Source organism: Pollicipes pollicipes, unplaced genomic scaffold (genome assembly GCF_011947565.3).
Source record: "Pollicipes pollicipes isolate AB1234 unplaced genomic scaffold, Ppol_2.1 Scaffold_4740;HRSCAF=5597_pilon_pilon_pilon, whole genome shotgun sequence".
Lineage (NCBI taxonomy): Eukaryota > Metazoa > Arthropoda > Thecostraca > Pollicipedomorpha > Pollicipedidae > Pollicipes > Pollicipes pollicipes.
The window spans coordinates 21,796,198-21,814,743 of NW_023596545.1; the positions used below are offsets into that span (position 1 = coordinate 21,796,198).

Consider the following 18,546-nt stretch of genomic DNA (forward strand, 5'->3'; position numbering starts at 1 on the left):
TCCTGTCTTGGACAAAAACGTTTATTTGGGTATTGCAGTCATAGGGTTCACCAAACCACGTTACGATTGCAGCACTTGTACTTAAACTAATTTTCGGTGGACATAACATGCTTGCGGTTGCCGGCACCGGTGAACTTGATGGACGATCCGTAGTCGTCGAAAAAGGAACACAGCCATCACATGATGGGAACAATGCTACGGAAATAACGTCAGTCAGATCGCTGTTTTCCTGGCACTGGAAATTCCCGTAGTTGACATAAAATCAATGTCTCGCAGTCACGCTTTGTTCTGCAAAGTGAGGAACACCGCCCCATCAACAGTGTCTGTCGTCGCGCAGCAGACACAAGACCCGAATACCGCGGAGATCGGCGCTGCGCTGTCGTGGTGTTCAGAGTTGGTGCCAGCGCCGCCCATTACCTCAACCATGGCTGCTGCAGCACACGACTGAAGCTGGGTGACCGGCCGTTGACCCGGCGGGATTGAGAGGCGGGCCTCACCTCGAGCATTGGCCTGCGTAGCCTTCATGAAGAATGGGAGATGATCTGCTTGTTGTGATCATTGGCCTGCTACTTAGGGAAGAGGTGAAGTGAAGTGAAGCTTCTTCCTTAATCCAAAGGCGAGAAGATTCCTTCTGATAATTGATGCCCATTTCAGGCTCGGTAATCAACCAGATCGAGGGTTCTCGGAGGTGCTCCGCTACGTTTCCGTCCCACCAGGGGGGGGGGGGGGGGGGGGGGGGTGCAGAGCGCGTGCCCGTCTGAGCCCGAGTATGACGTCTCGCGTGCCCGGGCCACTCCAGGTCGGTCATTAGACCAGCCGGAGACACCCCCAATCTCTCGACCTTGGTGAAATGCATGCCACGTGAGGTCGCACGAGTCAAAAGCGGGCCCATTACCGGCCATTAGGCGCTCTCGGAGGTCATTAATATCGGTACGTGCAGCCAGCGCCGTCGGTGACGCCGCACGTCGGTGACTGCGCCGGCCGGAAGCGACGCTATTGTCAGCACGCTCGGCTGAGGCCTGGCGGCACCGGACGAGGCAGACGACCCGCGCGAAACTCACGGGCGGCGCGCGCCGGCGACACGCCAGCCCTGCGACCGGTCGGCGCGGCGCCACTCCCACAGCCAGCACCGCTCCCACCAGACACTATCTCACCGCTCCCACCAGGCACTATCTCACCGCTCCCACCAGACGCTATCTCATCGCTCACACCAGGCGCTATCTCACCGCTCACACCAGGCGCTATCTCACCGCTCACACCGGGCGCTATCTCACTGCTCACACCAGACGCTATCTCACCGCTCACACCAGGCGCTATCTCACCGCTCACACCAGGCGCTATCTCACCACTCACACCAGGCGCCATCTCACCGCTCTCACCAGGTGCTATCTCATCGCTCCCACCAGACGCTGTCTCACCGCTCACGTCAGGCGCATGTCTCAGACGGCGGCGCGCCGACTCCACGCGGCCATCCAGCGTCTGGCGCCGCACAGAATGTCGCCGCTGACGACAGCTGCACGTAAAGTGTCGGCTTTAGTCGCTGACATTCGGTTACAAAACCTTTGTGCGCCACCGGTTTGACATGCGTGAGGCATGGGAATCTGCCAGATGACAATGCTGCTTTGAATGTGTGTCCCCGAGCACAGGAGAAGTAAGAGAACATCTAACGCAGTGGCGTAAGCTGACCGTAGCCATTACGGTTGTACTGACGCAAATGCGCGAACGAAGGCCGAACTGTATTTGTTTTCGGCTGGAATGATCTCAGTGCGTGTATCGACTAGGGCAAGGTTCCGGCGCCTGCCACGAGGGCTTTAAGGTCGAGAAGAGTATATGGTGTCACGTGATGCAAGAGCATCCATCCGAGTTTTAAAGCCACACAACTGCTCAAGAACGTTTGCGCGCGCAAAGCGCGTCAGCAAGTCCGGGGTGGTAGGCCCCTCGTGTCATTTGCCTCTTGAGAATCACCTGAAGCCTTCCCAATCGGCGCGGTACTGTAATGCCACATGATGCGCATCACGCCGAATGTGAGTGCCGCACGACAGCTGTGCTACATTTGCGCATGCGATTGCATTTTAAGCTGACCTATGCACACTTCAGTCCTTCGGTCTTGTCAACAGTCCCCAACAAGTCGGAGCGCACGGGTGACTTTGGGTTGGCAACCCTTGATTCGCTCTTTATTTGCCACCAGCGCTGAAAGCCTGACCTTCAAAGAAAAGCCACCCACCGTAGGTGCCAGTCATCGGTCTCCGTCGCGGATTTTCACGGGACCGGCATCGCCTATGCTTCCTCCGACAGCGGCCCGGCAGCGTCAAGGCACGCGCCGGCCGCAGCTTCTTCCCATTGTCACCCCGGTGTGTCGTGGCGTTGTGTCGCCACGCCGGCGAGGAGACCCAGCCGACCACCGCTTGCGAAAACGGGTCCACGTGTCGCCCTGTGGCGAGGCATGCTCCAGTGCTGGAGCTGGTCGAGCGATGCGGGGGCCGCGGCGTTTAGTGAAGGGAAGCGATACGAGACAGACACTTCTCAGTGGATGCCGAGCTTGTCAGATGGAGCCAGACTGGAGCGAGATCTGACCCACCGAATTCAAACACATGCCAGCGATCCTACGGGCAAGACTACCCAACTGACGTTCCGTCCGCCGCCAGCTGAGTACGGAGCTGACGTTCCGTCCGCCGCCAGCTGAGTACGGAGCCGACGTTCCGTCTGCCGTCAGCCGAGTGGATGGCGGGTGAGCGTTCGGCTGGCCGGTGACCACTGCGCTCGATATGACCTGCCACCACCGGCCGACTGAAGTCGACGTGGGCCTCTGGACGGGATCTGGGGCCGACGCCGGCACCCCGGCCGTGCAGGCGGCGCCAAATCGGCACCGAATCCGCGCCGATCTCGGACGCGGCTGGACCTGGATCTGGGGCGACACGCGGCGCGTCCGTCGGTGCGTCAGCTGGCGCAGCGGCCGGACGCGCCGGATCGAGCCGTGTCGGTGGTCCCTCCCGTCGCGTCCCGGCGCGACGTCACAGCTGCGGCCGCTCCGCCGGCAGCGCGGCGGCCCGCTCCCAGGCGCGTTCCCGGCCGCTGCACTCACGGTCGTCGTCGTCGCTCATCCCGTGACCAGGGAAGCGGCGCGGCGGCGCCGGCAGATGGCCGCTGCTGATGCGGCCGCGCCAGGCCCGGACAGGTGCCGCGCGCCGGACGCCGACGCCGACGCCGGCGACAAACACGGAACCGCTCTGCCAAGCATGAAATCGTCCGCAACTAACAGTTGAACCAATGGTTGCCTGGGCAAAAGAGGACATTCTCCGGCAACTTAAGTATTATATTTCGGACGGCAAGGTCATCTCTGAATTAAGTATTATATTTCGGACGGCAAGGTCATCTCTGAATTAAGTATTATATTTCGGACGGCAAGGTCATCTCTGAATTAAGTATCATATTTCGGACGGCAAGGTCATCTCTGAATTAAGTATTATATTTCGGACGGCAAGGTCATCTCTGGATTCAAATGCCCATTATATGCCTCCCTTTGTACATGGTGATTTGATTAGACGCTCTGCATCGTTATGGGAATGGCTTTGGTCTCTCTTTTTGCCAGACTTACTGTAATGAAGTAATTAAAACTTTTGCATAACTTTTTACAAAGGTTCCGTGGCCCCAACAAAATACGTACACCAGATTTAACCCGCCTTTGCGCCTTGTCTTCCACCAATCTGTTGGGAGTGAACGCCATCAGAGTGAAGGTGGTACTTGGCGGTACTCGTCTCCTTTTGGGCCCGTGTGCTGGTGCCCAAACCTTGCAAATTTACCACATCGTGAGGAGGAAACTCGAAGTAGAAAGAGACACAACGAACGAATCCCACAAACATGGTCCAACTTCGTACACACTAAAAGTAAAGCTTTTTTCGATAGATCCAGTCCCTTCCATAGCTCACCGCAGACAAATGGCATGCGTATCGTACATTTAGCAGCGATGGTTTTAGGATCAAAACATTTTCGGGCCACTGAGAGTCTCTCTCCTCCCAACATTGCCACGTCAGTAGACCAATTTCACAGTAACCACCAACAATTTAACCCAAAATAAACCCACAATTCAACGTGTAACGTACCTTCATGACACAACCCCCCGTCCAGCCTGTCCCTTCATGACACAACCCCCCGTCCAGCCTGTCCCTTCATGACACAATCCCCCCGTCCAGCCTGTCCCTTCATGACACAACCCCCCGTCCAGCCTGTCCCTTCATGACACAACCCCCCGTCCAGCCTGTCCCTTCATGACACAACTCTCCGTCTAGCCTAGTCCAAACGTGACACATCCCCCGGCGCTAGCTGGCACGGGGATTGTGTATTTATGTGTTAATGACACCCCGATGCGCGACCCTTTATGCAATCCCCGTGCCGGCCTGGCCCTTTTTGACATCCCCTCGCGCTAGCCTGGTCCTCACGTAACACGACCCCCTCCCCCGTGCCAGCCTGGCCCTCTCGTGGTCAGCCGCTAGTTGGTCGTCCCTGACGGGCCAACTAGCGGCGCGCTGATTCTGGGCCGTGAGCCCAAACAGCCTGTCACTCCAACTGGTCAGGCATTCAGAGCCATACTGACGGGTTACGTGGACGCTTCTGGCCGCCGCCACGGTACCCCACTCGATCCAGCCCCTCAGCCCACGGTACCCCACTCGATCAGCCCTCAGCCCCACGGTACCCACCGATCCAGCCCCTCAGCCCCACTGTACCCCACTCGATCCAGCCCCTCAGCCCCACGTACCCACTCGATCCAGCCCCTCAGCCCCCACGGTTACCCACTCGATCCAGCCCCTCAGCCCCACGGTACCCCACTCGATCCCCCCCTCAGCCCCACGGTACCCACTCGATCCAGCCCTCAGCCCCACGGTACCCCACTCGATCCAGCCCTCAGCCCCACGGTACCCCACTCGATCCAGCCCCTCAGCCCCCACGGTACCCCACTCGATCCAGCCCTCAGCCCCACGGTACCCCACTCGATCCAGCCCCTCAGCCCCACGGTACCCACGGTACCCCACTCGATATGTTCGTCAGGCATTGTGGGCAAGCTGACGCGGGTCAAACAAGGAGCTTTTCGTAACACCTGAACAAAACTTTTCCCCGTTGCTTCGAAAAAACAAAGAGCACGAGGCCATGCATCTGATTACTCCACGTCCAATGCATCGTGTGCACGGTATTGCATGACAGTTGTAGCATCCAACAGTCACGCAGGGCAAACACCCGCCTTCTATGTGTCGATGGTTCTCTATTTTCTCGACTTGTGCCGTACAAGCCGGACAAAGACCACACACAGCCCCAGCTGTGGTGTACCATCTCATCAGATTAATACGGCTCTAACCCCACCCCAAACAACGACCACCCAGCTCTGTTCTCCTGACTCTGATGAGGTCGAGAACCGAAAAACACGCCATCACCTCCCCGGTGCGTGTCACGTGGTTGAGCTGTGTGTGTCCGCGTGTGTACCTCCACACGCGCCGGCAGTGTGTCACTGGTCTCCGAGAGAAAGTAAGGGCGGGTGGGGGCGGTACTGGAGACGGAGCTGACCTTAACATGGCCAACTGAAAACACCGTCAATGCGGCGCAGGCAGTCAATCATACGTAATGGCGCGCTACATAATCAATCGCAGCTTACCTCACGGTTCCCATAGATCTACTAAATGACAAATGCTCCCTGGGTTCCATCATTTACGACCGCATCAAAACGACTTGATTTTCCCTCCACGTCACTCCAGCCATTCAGACATCGCCAGCTGTCCTGGAGGCTGACTCAGGCCCCAGGACAGGACAGGACAGGACAGGACAGGTCGGCTGTCCTGGAGGCGGCTCGCTCAGCAGGTCGGCGCCGGCACGCCATCGCCGGCAATCGGCGCGGTGTGCGCCTTTCTAACCGGTCCGCGCATCGCCCGCGCGTCCTTGTCTGAAGGAGCCGGTCGTCAATGTGTTAGCACCAGGCGACAAGAGGCCGGCACCCGTCAGCGCCGCTCGGGCCGCGCCCAAGCCGTGCGCCAGCTGACCCTGGCGCGCCCTAACGGTGCCGGACCGGTCACCGCCGGGCCAGCTTCGCTGCGGCCCGGCCCGTCACTGATAGCGAGCCACCGGTACTACTGACGGGTCTGCCGGGGACGGGGCGGGAGCGGTTCTGCCTGCACACGGCATGCCCTGTGGCAGTACCCTGCCTGCACACAGCACATCCTACAGCAATACCCTGCCGCAATACCGCACGCCCTACAGCAATACCCTGCCGCAATACCACACGCCCTACAGCAATACCCTGCCGCAACACACGCCTACAGCAATACCCTGCCACAATACCACACGTCCTTGGGCACCTCCCCGGGCCGCGTCCCTCTACCAGTAGCCATCGGCACCTCCCCCGGGCCGCGTCCCTGCATCTGTAGCCATCGGCACCTCACCCGGGCAACGTCCCTCCACCAGTAGCCATCGGCACCTCCCCCGGGCCGCGTCCCCCTACCATTGTAGCCATCGGCACCTCCCCCGGGCCGCGTCCCCTCCAGTCCCTGCTTTGTAGCCATCGGCACCTCCCCCCGGGCCGCGTCCCTCCACCAGTAGCCATCGGCACCTACCTTGAGCCGCGTCCCTGCATCTGTAGCCATCGGCACCTCCCCCGGGCCGCGTCCCTCCACCAGTAGCCATCGGCACCTCCCCCGGGCCGCGGCGCTCCACCAGTAGCCATCGGCACCTACCCCGAGCCCCATCCCTCCACCAGTAGCCATCGGCGCCTCCCCCGGGCCGCGGCCCTGCATCTGTAGCCATCGGCACCTCACCCGGGCAGCGTCCATCCACCAGTAGCCATCGGCACCTACCCCGAGCCGCGTCCCTGCACCAGTAGCCATCGGCACCACCCCCGGGTCGCGTCCCTCCACCAGTAGCCATCGGCACCTACCCCGAGCCGCGTCCCTGCATCTGTAGCCATCGGCACCTCCCCCGGGCCGCGTCCCTGCATTTGTAATCCATCGGCACCTTTCTCCGGGCCGCGTCCCTGCACATGATGTCAACTCGAGTACCCACAGTCGTTTGGCAGTGTTTTACGTGAGTTGGACCGTAGAAGAGTTGCGTCGCAACTATGGTTTGGAAATACAAATGCTCTAGCACTACTCCAATCGCTATAATACCACCATTACGCATCTGTTCAAGTCCCTAATGACCACCTGGCCGTAAATTTAGATAGCCAGCGAGATCGCCGACAATGGCAGACCTTTATGTCTTGCATCATACCCAGTTGTCGACCAGCTGATGGCGTCAGGCTAATGACAGTGGTGGCACGGACCGTGGGAACTTGAGCTTGAACACTCTTAACGTCGAGGCTTAACATGCATTGTGTTGTCTTTGATAATGATTAACAGTCGTCATGCCAGCGGCCACATGTTGCTGAATAACTTCACACCTTCTTATCGAAGGAAGTTTGGCTTTGAAGTTGGTAGAGTTAGGTGCTGCATTGCAGTTATTCCATGGGATGTACGCAATGTTTTAAGGCGAGTCCTGGCTTACTGTAATGTTTTGGCACGTGGGCCCGGCTGCTCGGAGACTTGAGCCCTGTAGAATGTGTTGGCGCTTGTTTTCTATAATTGGATTTCAAGCGCACATACAGGGCTGCTTTCACACTGGTGTAAATATTAGCATTTTTTAGAGTTAAGTGGCATTTAGCATTTGAAGGTCAAAATTGCACATGACACGATCGCATGTTATATGACATGGTCAGCATAGGCTATGGATATTGTATCACACAATTACCTGTAACGAAAGGGCATCTATTTATTTAACAAAATATTTTCCGGGTTATTAACTGACGCAAGCACCTGCACAGTTCATGAGCGTCACCGATGGTGGAAAGTGGGGCCAATGAAATTCCCCGCCGCAGGAATTAACCGCAGTCTGGTTTTGTGTGAGTTCTTACGCAGTTTGCTCTGTGGTAGGCCAGCACCGCAGCACACAGGAAAGTGGGGTAGTGAGGATAATATTTTTGCCGAAATCTAACCGGCTTGTGACTGGTTTGATAATAACATTCACGGCCTTCAGCTGATATACAATTGGTATTGTAATGCAGGTACCGGTTAGTTACACGAACACACAATCAGAACTAATTGGGCAGTATCTAAGGGTGCAATACAAACCCACCCGGTTCACTTGTCACCAGCGCTGCCATTATTTCGTAGTGGGGCGCTGAAGAACGTGCGGATTCTTTGCGAATCAAGAAACATTCAAGACTTAGCTACATATGACGGGCTATTGAATGGAATCCTTTGGGAGGTAAATATCACTCAAACTCAGCAGCAGTTGTTTGCAACTACGACGTGTAAAGTTTGGCGAGTATAGAAATGTACCAGCTGCCTGGATATAACGGCTGATAGCCGTTTGATCCATGTTAGTCGATGAAAAATAATAATCGACAATTTGTCAGTGTGGTACATAACTCATTTGCTTTATTACAGGATGGTTTTAAGGCTATCATTTAAACGGTAATGACTTCTCCAATGCTTACACATTTCGCTACCTTCCCACGAATGTGGCCACAATGAGAACAACGCATCTTCAGGTATGCAAGCCGGCGCTAAGAAGACAATTGGCTGCTGTTTAAAAAGCAATCGTGCGTTTGGTTGCAAGTCCTTACGTTTGCAGAAAGCTTGAATAACCAAATCAACCTATTTCTTACCGCGCTGAAGGCCCTTTATATTCTGTTTTATTTCAACCAGTTCAACGGTCCATATGTGATCAAGCCCTGGATCCTGCCGCGACTCAAGACCTGCATCCTGCCGCAACTCAATACCAACGATTTTTGGATACTGATGACTTATGCATTATTACATATTGCTAGTTAACCACAGGCAGCATGTTTCCAGCAACCCAACCGACCTATAAATACTTCCAGGGCGCCAGTTACACAAAACTTCACGGAAACATTAAAAAACATGTTGCACATTATCACTCCGTTCACGGCAGCGTGATGCCGCTCACATAACGCACCGAAGGATGATTGACAAAAACCTCAAGCTGGGTTCATCCATTTACGTCACTCCCTGTACGGCCGTTCTGAGATCCCCGTACGCCAAAAGGTAGCGAATAACGTCAGCCGTATATTCCGTTCCGCTGTGAATGAGCCCTGCGGGGGCTTTCTTGCTGGGTTTCGGACACAGCACCACGGCATTTGTAGTCGCGCACCTTACGAGGGGGCTTGTTAGCCAACATGACTTTCCTTAATCATACTTGTATGGCCATTAGTACAAATCACCGGTTTGGAGTCCCGCATCATTAGGAGCCCTCGTCAAGCGCTGGTAAATGATATTCTGAGCGACGTTCACGGTATGGGCCCGCCCGGTGGGACCCAGCCGAGATGACCATCTTCGCCTCCACCGAAAGATGAAGCGTTTTCACGCAAAACCAAGGCCGTTCCGCGTCGTCGAACTACTTTCGCCTGCGTACAGCCAGTTGCGCTGCGCCTGGTCATTGTCTTCCTTCTCCCTTTGTCGCCGTATCTGACGCATCAAGATCGACATCACCGCCTTTCCGCGCGCGCCGGGCGGGCGAGGGGTCCCTCCGCTCGACGCGGTCGGTCGCGTCCGGCTTCGGATTTGGGCGGGAGGACTTCCGCGTGGTCAGCACGGGTTCGTGGTGGTTCAGGAGGGAGTGATCGGGACGGGTTCGTGGCGGTTCAGGAGGGGAGTGATCGGCACGGGTCCGAGGCGGTTCAGGAGGGAGTGGTCGGCACGGGTCCCAAGGCGGTTCAGAAGGGAGTGTTCGTCACTGGTCCATGGCGGTTCAAATGGCGAGGGGTCAGCACGGGTTCATGGCGGTTCAGGTGGCGAGCGCTCGGCACGGGTTCATGGCGGTTCAGGTGGCGAGTGGTCGGCACGGGTCCGTGGCGGTTCAGGTGGCGAGGGTTCGGCACGGATTCATGGCGGTTCAGGTGGCGAGTGGTCGGCACGGGTCCGTGGCGGTTCAGGTGACGAGTGATCGGCACGGGTTCATGGCGGTTCAGGTGACGAGTGATCGGCACGGGTTCATGGCGGTTCAGGTGGCGAGGGGTCGGCACGGATTCATGGCGGTTCAGGTGGCGAGGGCTCGGTACGGGTTCATGGCGGTTCAGGTGGCGAGGGGTCGGCACGGGTTCATGGCGGTTCAGGTGGCGAGTGGTCGGCACGGGTTCATGGCGGTTCAGGTGGCGGGGGGTCGACACGGGTTCATGGCGGTTCATGTGGCGAGTGATCGGCACGGGTCCGTGGCGGCTCATGTGGTGAGGGGTCGGCACGGGTCCGCGCGCGGAGCAGCGTCGGTTTAATGCCAGCTCCTGCCGGTCAGTGCGGGCCCTCTATTGCGGCGAGCCAAGCCAGTTCAGAGCGGTGCTTCGGCCGCGCGGGGGTTGTGGGCCGAGGAGCGGCGCGGGTACAGACGCAGCCGACCCGAACAGGAGCCTTGGAGCTCCAGCAGCGGTCAGTCTGTAATCACACAACGGCCGAGATTGTCTCGACCTCCACTTACGTTTTTTAAGTGCCTGTTCCGCTCTCCCGCCCTGACGCTGAACTGAGAGCGCAGCAGTTTTGTCCATGACTCCTGGCTCGCATACACGCTGTTTTCAGCTGGTGGCAACCGCCGGCCTTCGACGAACTCCTTTCAGAATTAGCTACTGCATTCACTACCTGGGGTGTCTAAACATATGATGATTGCTAGGGAAGTCGATATTCTCAATGCGTATATGACGTCCTTTTTTCCAACGAAACTTCCGAGATACTCCCATCGCTCAGTTGCACGCAGTAGCGCTGTCAGACTTCGTTCGTGACCTTTAATGTCCCTGTTTTTGCTGTTCACTGCATGAGTGCACAGCGGAACTCCATTGCCACCGCACGCTGCCGGTACGGCCTGTTAACGAAGCGACGCTCCATCGACCAGCGGCCGCTGCTGGCTCCGCTGACTCAGACCAGCTGCTGGCTATTGGACATAGACCTGCTGCTAGCTCTGGAACTCAAGCGTGCTGTTGGCTATGGGACTCAGACCTGCGGCTGGTTGTAGGACCACACTTTAGACTTTGAATTGATAATCGCGTGACAAGTGCCGGGATGCGAATCTATTTGACATTAGTCGTTTTCAGGAGGACTCAATGTACAGCAATTTTTAAAGCCTTTTAACAACTTTTTACCGATTATTTTCTAACCTCAAACCTTTAATCAACGGTTTTCAGGTAAAAGTGCTTCGCGGAGATGCAATATATATCTGAAAACGCGTAGTTTGATACAATTGCGATTAGCTTGGTCTAAGAAAGGTCATGCTTGTATGGATAGGCATGATGCTAGATCCCTTTCGCCGAAACTTTTCAAAACTTATCATAAACATTCGATGACATCTCTAACGCAGACAGGATAAGACAAAGCTCTCTATCCTGGCATTGTCCCTGTTTGTCGGTAGGTATGGAATGCATAGGTATGCAATACTTACAGAATCTATTTACAGTACTTACAGTTTGCTTACAGTTCTCAGAGCTTACAGGGCTTACATGTCTTAACGTGATCCACATACAGCTCCACTGTAAACATAAATGGGCCAGTCGGCATCCAACGCCCTTGACCGACTCACATTGCCGATTGCCAGGTATTTCCCATAGTATTTCCATTGCCTTTAGTATTTCCCTACAATTTGGGCAAACTAAATGCATGGGCCGAAAGAATGTTAATAAAGCCACCCGTTTTATATCACAATTTTTCCTTGGCATGGATGCACGCTGTTTACCTACTGCATGCTTATGGGATTGCATGATAACAATATGTTCTTTGCCAGTGTGCAGCACCCACTAAAACTTCAAAGAAATACTTCAAAAAAACTTTTACGAACTTTTCAGTGCATTAATATATCGTGAAAACGGCTAATGTCTTATTATCGTGCATGCCTGCGTAATGCACTCCTTTGTTTTATACCTCTTACCATGTACTTGACTGAAATAGACAGAAACACACTGCGTGAAACGATCCCCTATCAGCTGAACTAAGCTGAATTGACTTAGGCAGCACGCTACCCTTGCACAAAGCGAGAATTGACGCAGGAGACAGGAGACGTCGGCAAGCCATTAGAAACCGTGCTCAGTGGGACGGGGGAAAACGAGCTGACACGTGGTCACGCTCAGATAAAACGTCGGGGGGGGCAACACGATGCATATTAAGCACGATGCACGACACTCAGCCGACCACAGCTAACGACGAAAAACAAAAGTCCTATCCAAGGAAAGATCGTTGTTGGCGCCGTGGTGTGACAGAGGCGGAGACAGCAGGCCACAAAATAAACAATCTGGGCCTCGAGATCGCCGCCCATTTCCGGCGATAGAGGGCGCTGACAGCCACTTCCGTGACCGGCGCCGCTGCCCGGCCAATCCGGCGCGTGTAGCGAAACTGGCGCGGCTCGCCGCTCTTCCGGGTGGTCGCCCGGTGTCAGAGGCGGCGCCCGGGGTCAGCTCGCCGCTGACCCGAAGCCAGGGGTGAATGCAGGCGCACCGACTGGCGCCGACGCGTGACGCAAGCGTCAGCGGCGGCGCGGCAAACAGCTCCCGCACCTCGCCGCCGCGCGTCGGCCGGCTTCCTCAGGGCGTGGCGCAGATGCTGCACATGGTCCCGTGGGCGATGACGCCTTCTGCGGCTGTTGGACGCCTGCCTGGAGCGACCTCGGGCGAGTATTTGGGTCATGCAATCGTGCCCTGCCCTGTCCACCTTCACCCAGCCACTTCAAGGCAAAGCGGGACAGTCACGGCGCTCGTGGGTGCGCTGTTGTTACCACTCCGGCCGCCCTGCTTTGCAACAGCGACTGAATGCAATAGTTTATCAACAGACCATGACCACTCCAGCTTATAGGTGAAGGCCATGTGCTGATTCATATGTAAAACATTTTCTTCGGCTGAGCGTAAACGGCGTTATTTGATACAATCCATTCAGAACACTTGGCCGTCCCAATCGAGACGCTTCGTGGTGAATAGCTTTATTTTTGTCGCGTGAGGGTATGCACGCCCAGATTATAAGCGCAGCGGTGTAAGCGCTGAGGCGCCATGATCTCTGGTCCAAAGAACACCATGCGCTTAGCCAACACATTCCAGCTCCACCAGACAGCGGCATTCCGTCGGCAGCAGACTAGCCTCGTCTACTTAAGCCGTCCTCATTAAAATGATTCACACATGGAACGGCGAGCAAGATTCTGTGGGAGCAGTCCTCGGCATTGGCAAGTCGGCATGCATGCACGCCCTTCGCCGGGGGCGCCGTCTGCAGGATTCGTGTGAATCAGCCAGTCGCCAGCGACCAAGAGGGGAAGCTTGACGCCCAGCGATTCCTTCAGAGGGCCGCTCCAGCCGACAATGAACCAGAGGGAGGCTCGTCGCCCGGCGATTCCTTCAGAGGGCCGCCGTAGCTGCCGAACGGCCAGCTGTCTTGCTCTCGACTGCATTGTGCCATATGCTGCGGTCTTGTTTACATCACGGGGCAAACGTCGGCGGTCTTGTTTACATCACGGGGCAAACGTCGGCGCTGCGTTGTTTGCCCGTGATTGTTACGAGTGCGCTATCCCCTGAATGGAACACATTGGGCGCCTCCGGCCGGCCATCGTCCGGCCCGATCCCTCTGGGGACCTTCGTTGTCCGCGGGCGTCCGGAACGCGCCACCGGCAGTGCAAGTCACGCCACATGACCGACACGCGCACAGTCCTAGCGCGAATGGTTCCGCAAGTGTCTCCTGTTCGCTATCAGGTCTGAAGCACAGATTGAAGAGCGGAATTGTCATGGACAGTTTGGAACTGCTCAGCTTGTTCAGATAGCAGTTCATTTAAGAGATTTACTTAATTATTTCAGCAACCTTTTACATGCTTCTACACATGTTACTACTCTTAGAAATTGTGCCTGCTCTCCTAACGTTCCTTTCATCTTTTGAATCTGAGGCCAGGACACAAGGGGCGCGTAATGCCCATTTTAATAGGTCTATGGCGCGTGCACTCCGTGCGAGGACGGGCGCTCACCGAGCATAACAATCAATATATGATCATATGAGGCCCTTCCTGCCTATTACTGCTGCCCACTACGCTTGCTGCCAACCATGTTCCCGCAAAACCTTCCCACGCCGTTCGCGAAGGTTTTTTCTTACGACGTCACGCGGCAGAGCGGGGCGGTCATCCACCCACTAGCGGCGAGACGTTCCCATACCGAACAAACTGCCTCAAACACCAGTAGTAATGACGTCAGGCCTTGAAATGTCGCCGCGAGACTGTCCTCAGCTTGTGCGCTGAATGGGCAGCAACGGGAGCGGTATGTCGGCGGTCATTATCTACCTGTGTCGGCCAAACGACACCAACGCCCCCAAAACAAGTGGCTTAATTACAGAGGATCTTGTATCACACCGAAAGGGTATCATTTGTATCTGCCACCTACTCTTAAGTGGAGACCTTCCTCGCGGGACACCGGCAAGAGCATCGGCTGCAGGCCACTTTTGATTTCTACAGACCAGTGACTAGCTCTGGAGCTCACACTATGAGCTCAAATGAATTAATTAGGTTACCACGTGAGCATTATACAACTGCATGATTAAAGTTCTTGGTTAAAGGAAGAGTTCCAAGGGGTTTTAAACTGAAAAAGCAATCCTGAACATCATTTCCTGGTGTTCGCAGCCCTGCACTTCCTAATACCTTAAGCCCTTTGGTTCCTGAGCTATACGCCCGCGAAGATGTGCAGGCTATTTCGGGGACACCACTTGAAGGTCGCGCGGGTATCCACAACACCATTAAAAACGCTGTTCAAATTCTGTCTTTTTAATAGTCATGGGGCCATCAAGGCCAAACAATATGCAATTGTTGAGTCGTTCTTATCAGGTGTTCGTGAATATGATTTTCAGACATACGGGGCGTCAAATGGCTCCCAATCAATGTTGTGCAAGGTACGATAACGTAATCAGACAACGGCGTATTGTGGGGCATTTTTATTAAAAAGACGAAATTGTGTCTAGAACGCGAAACCCAAAGTGCACTAGCATTGCTTCATTTTGAACCTTCTCTAAGTCGCAGGCCTGTTTCCAGTTCGCGAGGAGAAGCAAGGTTAGTGTGGATGTTTGCTTTTTTCCTATCATTGCCCGCCAGTAGCGGAGGTCCGCAGAGGTAGTGGAGCAACGCCGGGACGGGTGAAAGCAGGTGGCCAAGTCACGACCGGGGCATGACGCATCGGATTCATCCCACTGCGGCCACATCTAATCCATACGCTGACGTAATGACCCGTATTCAGCTCTCCTACCTAGGCACAGCGCCAGAAGGCATCGTTACATCGATGAAAATCGGTGTCACCACTGCGGTGCCCCATACCGCCTTCTTCGTGATTGCGGTCAATTCCTACGCGCAGTCAGAATTTGCTTTGAATGTCTGTTGAATGTTTCAGTTAGAATTTGCTTCACTGGCAGGTTCAAGTTTTTTGCATCACGTCGCTGGTGACGGGCAGATTTGGGATTACAATTACGGATTACAATTACGGGTCGCACGTTAATTCGGGGCTAAGCTTAGGTGACTTATCTGATACTACGACAATCTTCTGCAGATTCCGGTTGGTTACAACCGCCAAAAATAGACAATTAAGACCAACAGCAGTGGGAAAAATAAGTGGACGCTGTGTCTGGCCTACAGGTACCGTATCAACCGATGACTCATCCTTAACGCGTTGATTTGGTTGATATGGGCATGGCTACAGCTTGTCATTCGTACCCTATTGTCACTGGGATAGTAACCACAGTTGACACCTCGACAATAATGTTTAAACTAAGGTATTAAAGTATTAATCAACGTTAAAGACAGCTCACAAGGTTCGCCAACATGCCTACAGAAGGCTGGCAGAGTCAAGAAATAGGCGGTCTGTCTACTCACCTGTTTATTTACGGGGATTGGGCAACACCATGCCTCTGTTTCAGCTGCTGTTTTAATCGGCAAAACCATTACATAGGCCAAGGATTGTGTTCAAACCCTCTTATTTTAGCTAAGCCTACATCTATCCTGTCTAGTCACAAAGTGGAAGGAGCACCCAAACGACAAGAATTCACGAATATTTCTTACTGGACCTGCAATTCATGACTGAGAGCCTTATGGCAAGAGAAAGAGAAATAGGGTGGGACCGAGCAGAGTTTGATATGAAGGGGCTAGAGACAAGGAGGAAAGAATGAGAAGAGAATAGGAAAGGGGAGAACGATAGCAGACATGACTATGACATTCGTGACCTCAACATGGTCAACGTGATGCCACACAGCAAAACTGAGAGAGAACGAGAAGAAAATGACGGGCTGGGCATTCCTAGAGCCGTGTAAGCTAAACCGGTTTGCTGGCGGTTAAGCCCGGGGGGCGGCGTGGCTGGCAAGGGAGGGACGCTCACTGCCTCCGCCAGTTGGCCAGGGAAGGAGGCTCACCGCCACCGCCCGCTGGCCAGGGAGGGAGGCTCACAGCTGCCGACAGCTGGCCAGGGAGGGAGGCTCACAGCCGCCGCCAACTGGCCAGGGAAGGAGGCTCACAGCTGCCGCCAGCTGGCCAGGGAGGGAGGCTCACAGCTGCCGCCAGCTGGCCAGGGAGGGATGCTCACAACTGCCGACAGCTGGCCAGGGAGGGACGCTTACTGCTGCCGCCAGCTGGCCAGGGAGGGACGCCCACCACTGCCGCCCGCTGACCAGGGAGGGACGCTTACTGCTGCCGCCAGCTGGCGACGGAGGGACGTTCACGGCTGCCGTCAGCTGGCCACGGAGGGACGCCCACCACTGCCGCCCGCTGGCCAGGGAGGGACGCTCACCACTGCCGCCAGCTGGCCAGGGAGGGACGCCCACCATTGCCGCCCGCTGGCCAGGGAGGGACGCTCGCCACTGCCGCCAGCTGGCCAGGGAGGGACGCTCACCACTGCCGCCAGCTGGCCAGGGAGGGACGCTCATCACTGCTTTCCGCTGGCCAGGGAGGGACGCTTACTGCTGCCGCCAGCTGGCGACGGAGGGACGCTCACGGTTGCTGCCAGATGGCCACGGAGGGATGCTCACGGCTGCCGCCAGCTGGCCAGGGAGGGAGGCTCACCACTGCCGCCCGCTGGACAGGGAGGGACGCTCACCACTGCCGCCAGCTGGCCAGGGAGGGACGCCCACCACTGCCGCCCGCTGGCCAGGGAGGGACGCTCACCACTGCCGCCAGCTGGCCAGGGAGGGACGCCCACCACTGCCGCCCGCTGGCCAGGGGGGGACGCTCACCACTGCCGCCAGCTGGCCAGGAAGGGACGCCCACCACTGCCGCCCGCTGGCCAGGGGGGGACGCTCACCACTGCCGCCAGCTGGCCAGGGAGGGACGCTCACCACTGCTTTCCACTGGCCAGGGAGGGACGCTCACCACTGCCGCCAGCTGGCCACGGAAGGATGCTCACGGCTGCCGCCAGCTGGCCAGGGAGGGACGTTCACGGCTGCAGCCAGCTGGCCAGGGAGGGATGCTCACAACTGCCGCCAGCTGGCCGGGGAGGGATGCTCACAGCTGCAGCCAGCTGGCCAGGGAGGGATGCTCACCACTGCTGCCAGCTGGCCAGGGAGGGATGCTCACGGCTGCAGCCAGCTGGCCAGGGAGGGATGCTCACAACTGCCGCCAGCTGGCCGGGGAGGGATGCTCACAGCTGCAGCCAGCTGGCCAGGGAGGGATGCTCACCACTGCTGCCAGCTGGCCAGGGAGGGATGCTCACGGCTGCAGCCAGCTGGCCAGGGAGGGATGCTCACCACTGCTGCCAGCTGGCCAGGGAGGGATGCTCACGGCTGCAGCCAGCTGGCCAGGGAGGGATGCTCACCACTGCCGCCCGCTGGTCAGGGAGGGATGCTCACGGCTGCAGCCAGCTGGCCAGGGAGGGATGCTCACGGCTGCAGCCAGCTGGCCAGGGAGGGATGCTCACCACTGCTGCCAGCTGGCCAGGGAGGGATGCTCACGGCTGCAGCCAGCTGGCCAGGGAGGGATGCTCACGGCTGCAGCCAGCTGGCCAGGGGGACGCTTACGGCTGCCGCCAGCTGACGACAGGCGCTGATGGGGCGCCGGCTGGCACGGCAGATGTCCCATCACGGGGGCGAGTCAGCTGGCCCAGAGACCCCTCTCTCTGCTATTCGTTTAGTCTCAGAAGAAAGATCAGCTAAACGGAACCTTCACAAATTCGTCTGGAATTAACACCAACAAAGTTATTATCTACCGGGGTTTTGCAAGTAGCATGTACTTTTTCCCTTGTCAGTATGCACATATTTGTGCGTTTGTACGCATCTGAGGTGACATCCAACGGCTTGCTTACTGCCTGCTGAATGGGATTTCCCAAGCGATGTGTTTACTCAGGCTAGCTTGCGTACATGGAAGTTCTGTTGGCCAATATGCACAAATCAGAAGATGGACATCGCACGCAACATGCACGCACCATGGATTACAAAGTGCTGCTCTCGATCAACGTGAGAGAAACGGGGTGGACAACATTTTGTCGACAACTACCTAAGGCCTCTTAAAATGTCCCATGAACGGTTTGCAACGCAGCAATTTTGATTGGGTGCA

The 18,546-nt window shown here is 56.3% G+C and overlaps 1 protein-coding gene across 1 annotated transcript in view; it reads right to left on the reverse strand.

The window, feature by feature from the left end:
* The window catches only part of LOC119098059 (pleckstrin homology domain-containing family G member 5), a gene marked incomplete in the record, with an annotated part of 243,696 nt that overhangs the window by 187,562 nt on the left and 37,588 nt on the right, over positions 1–18,546 (reverse strand).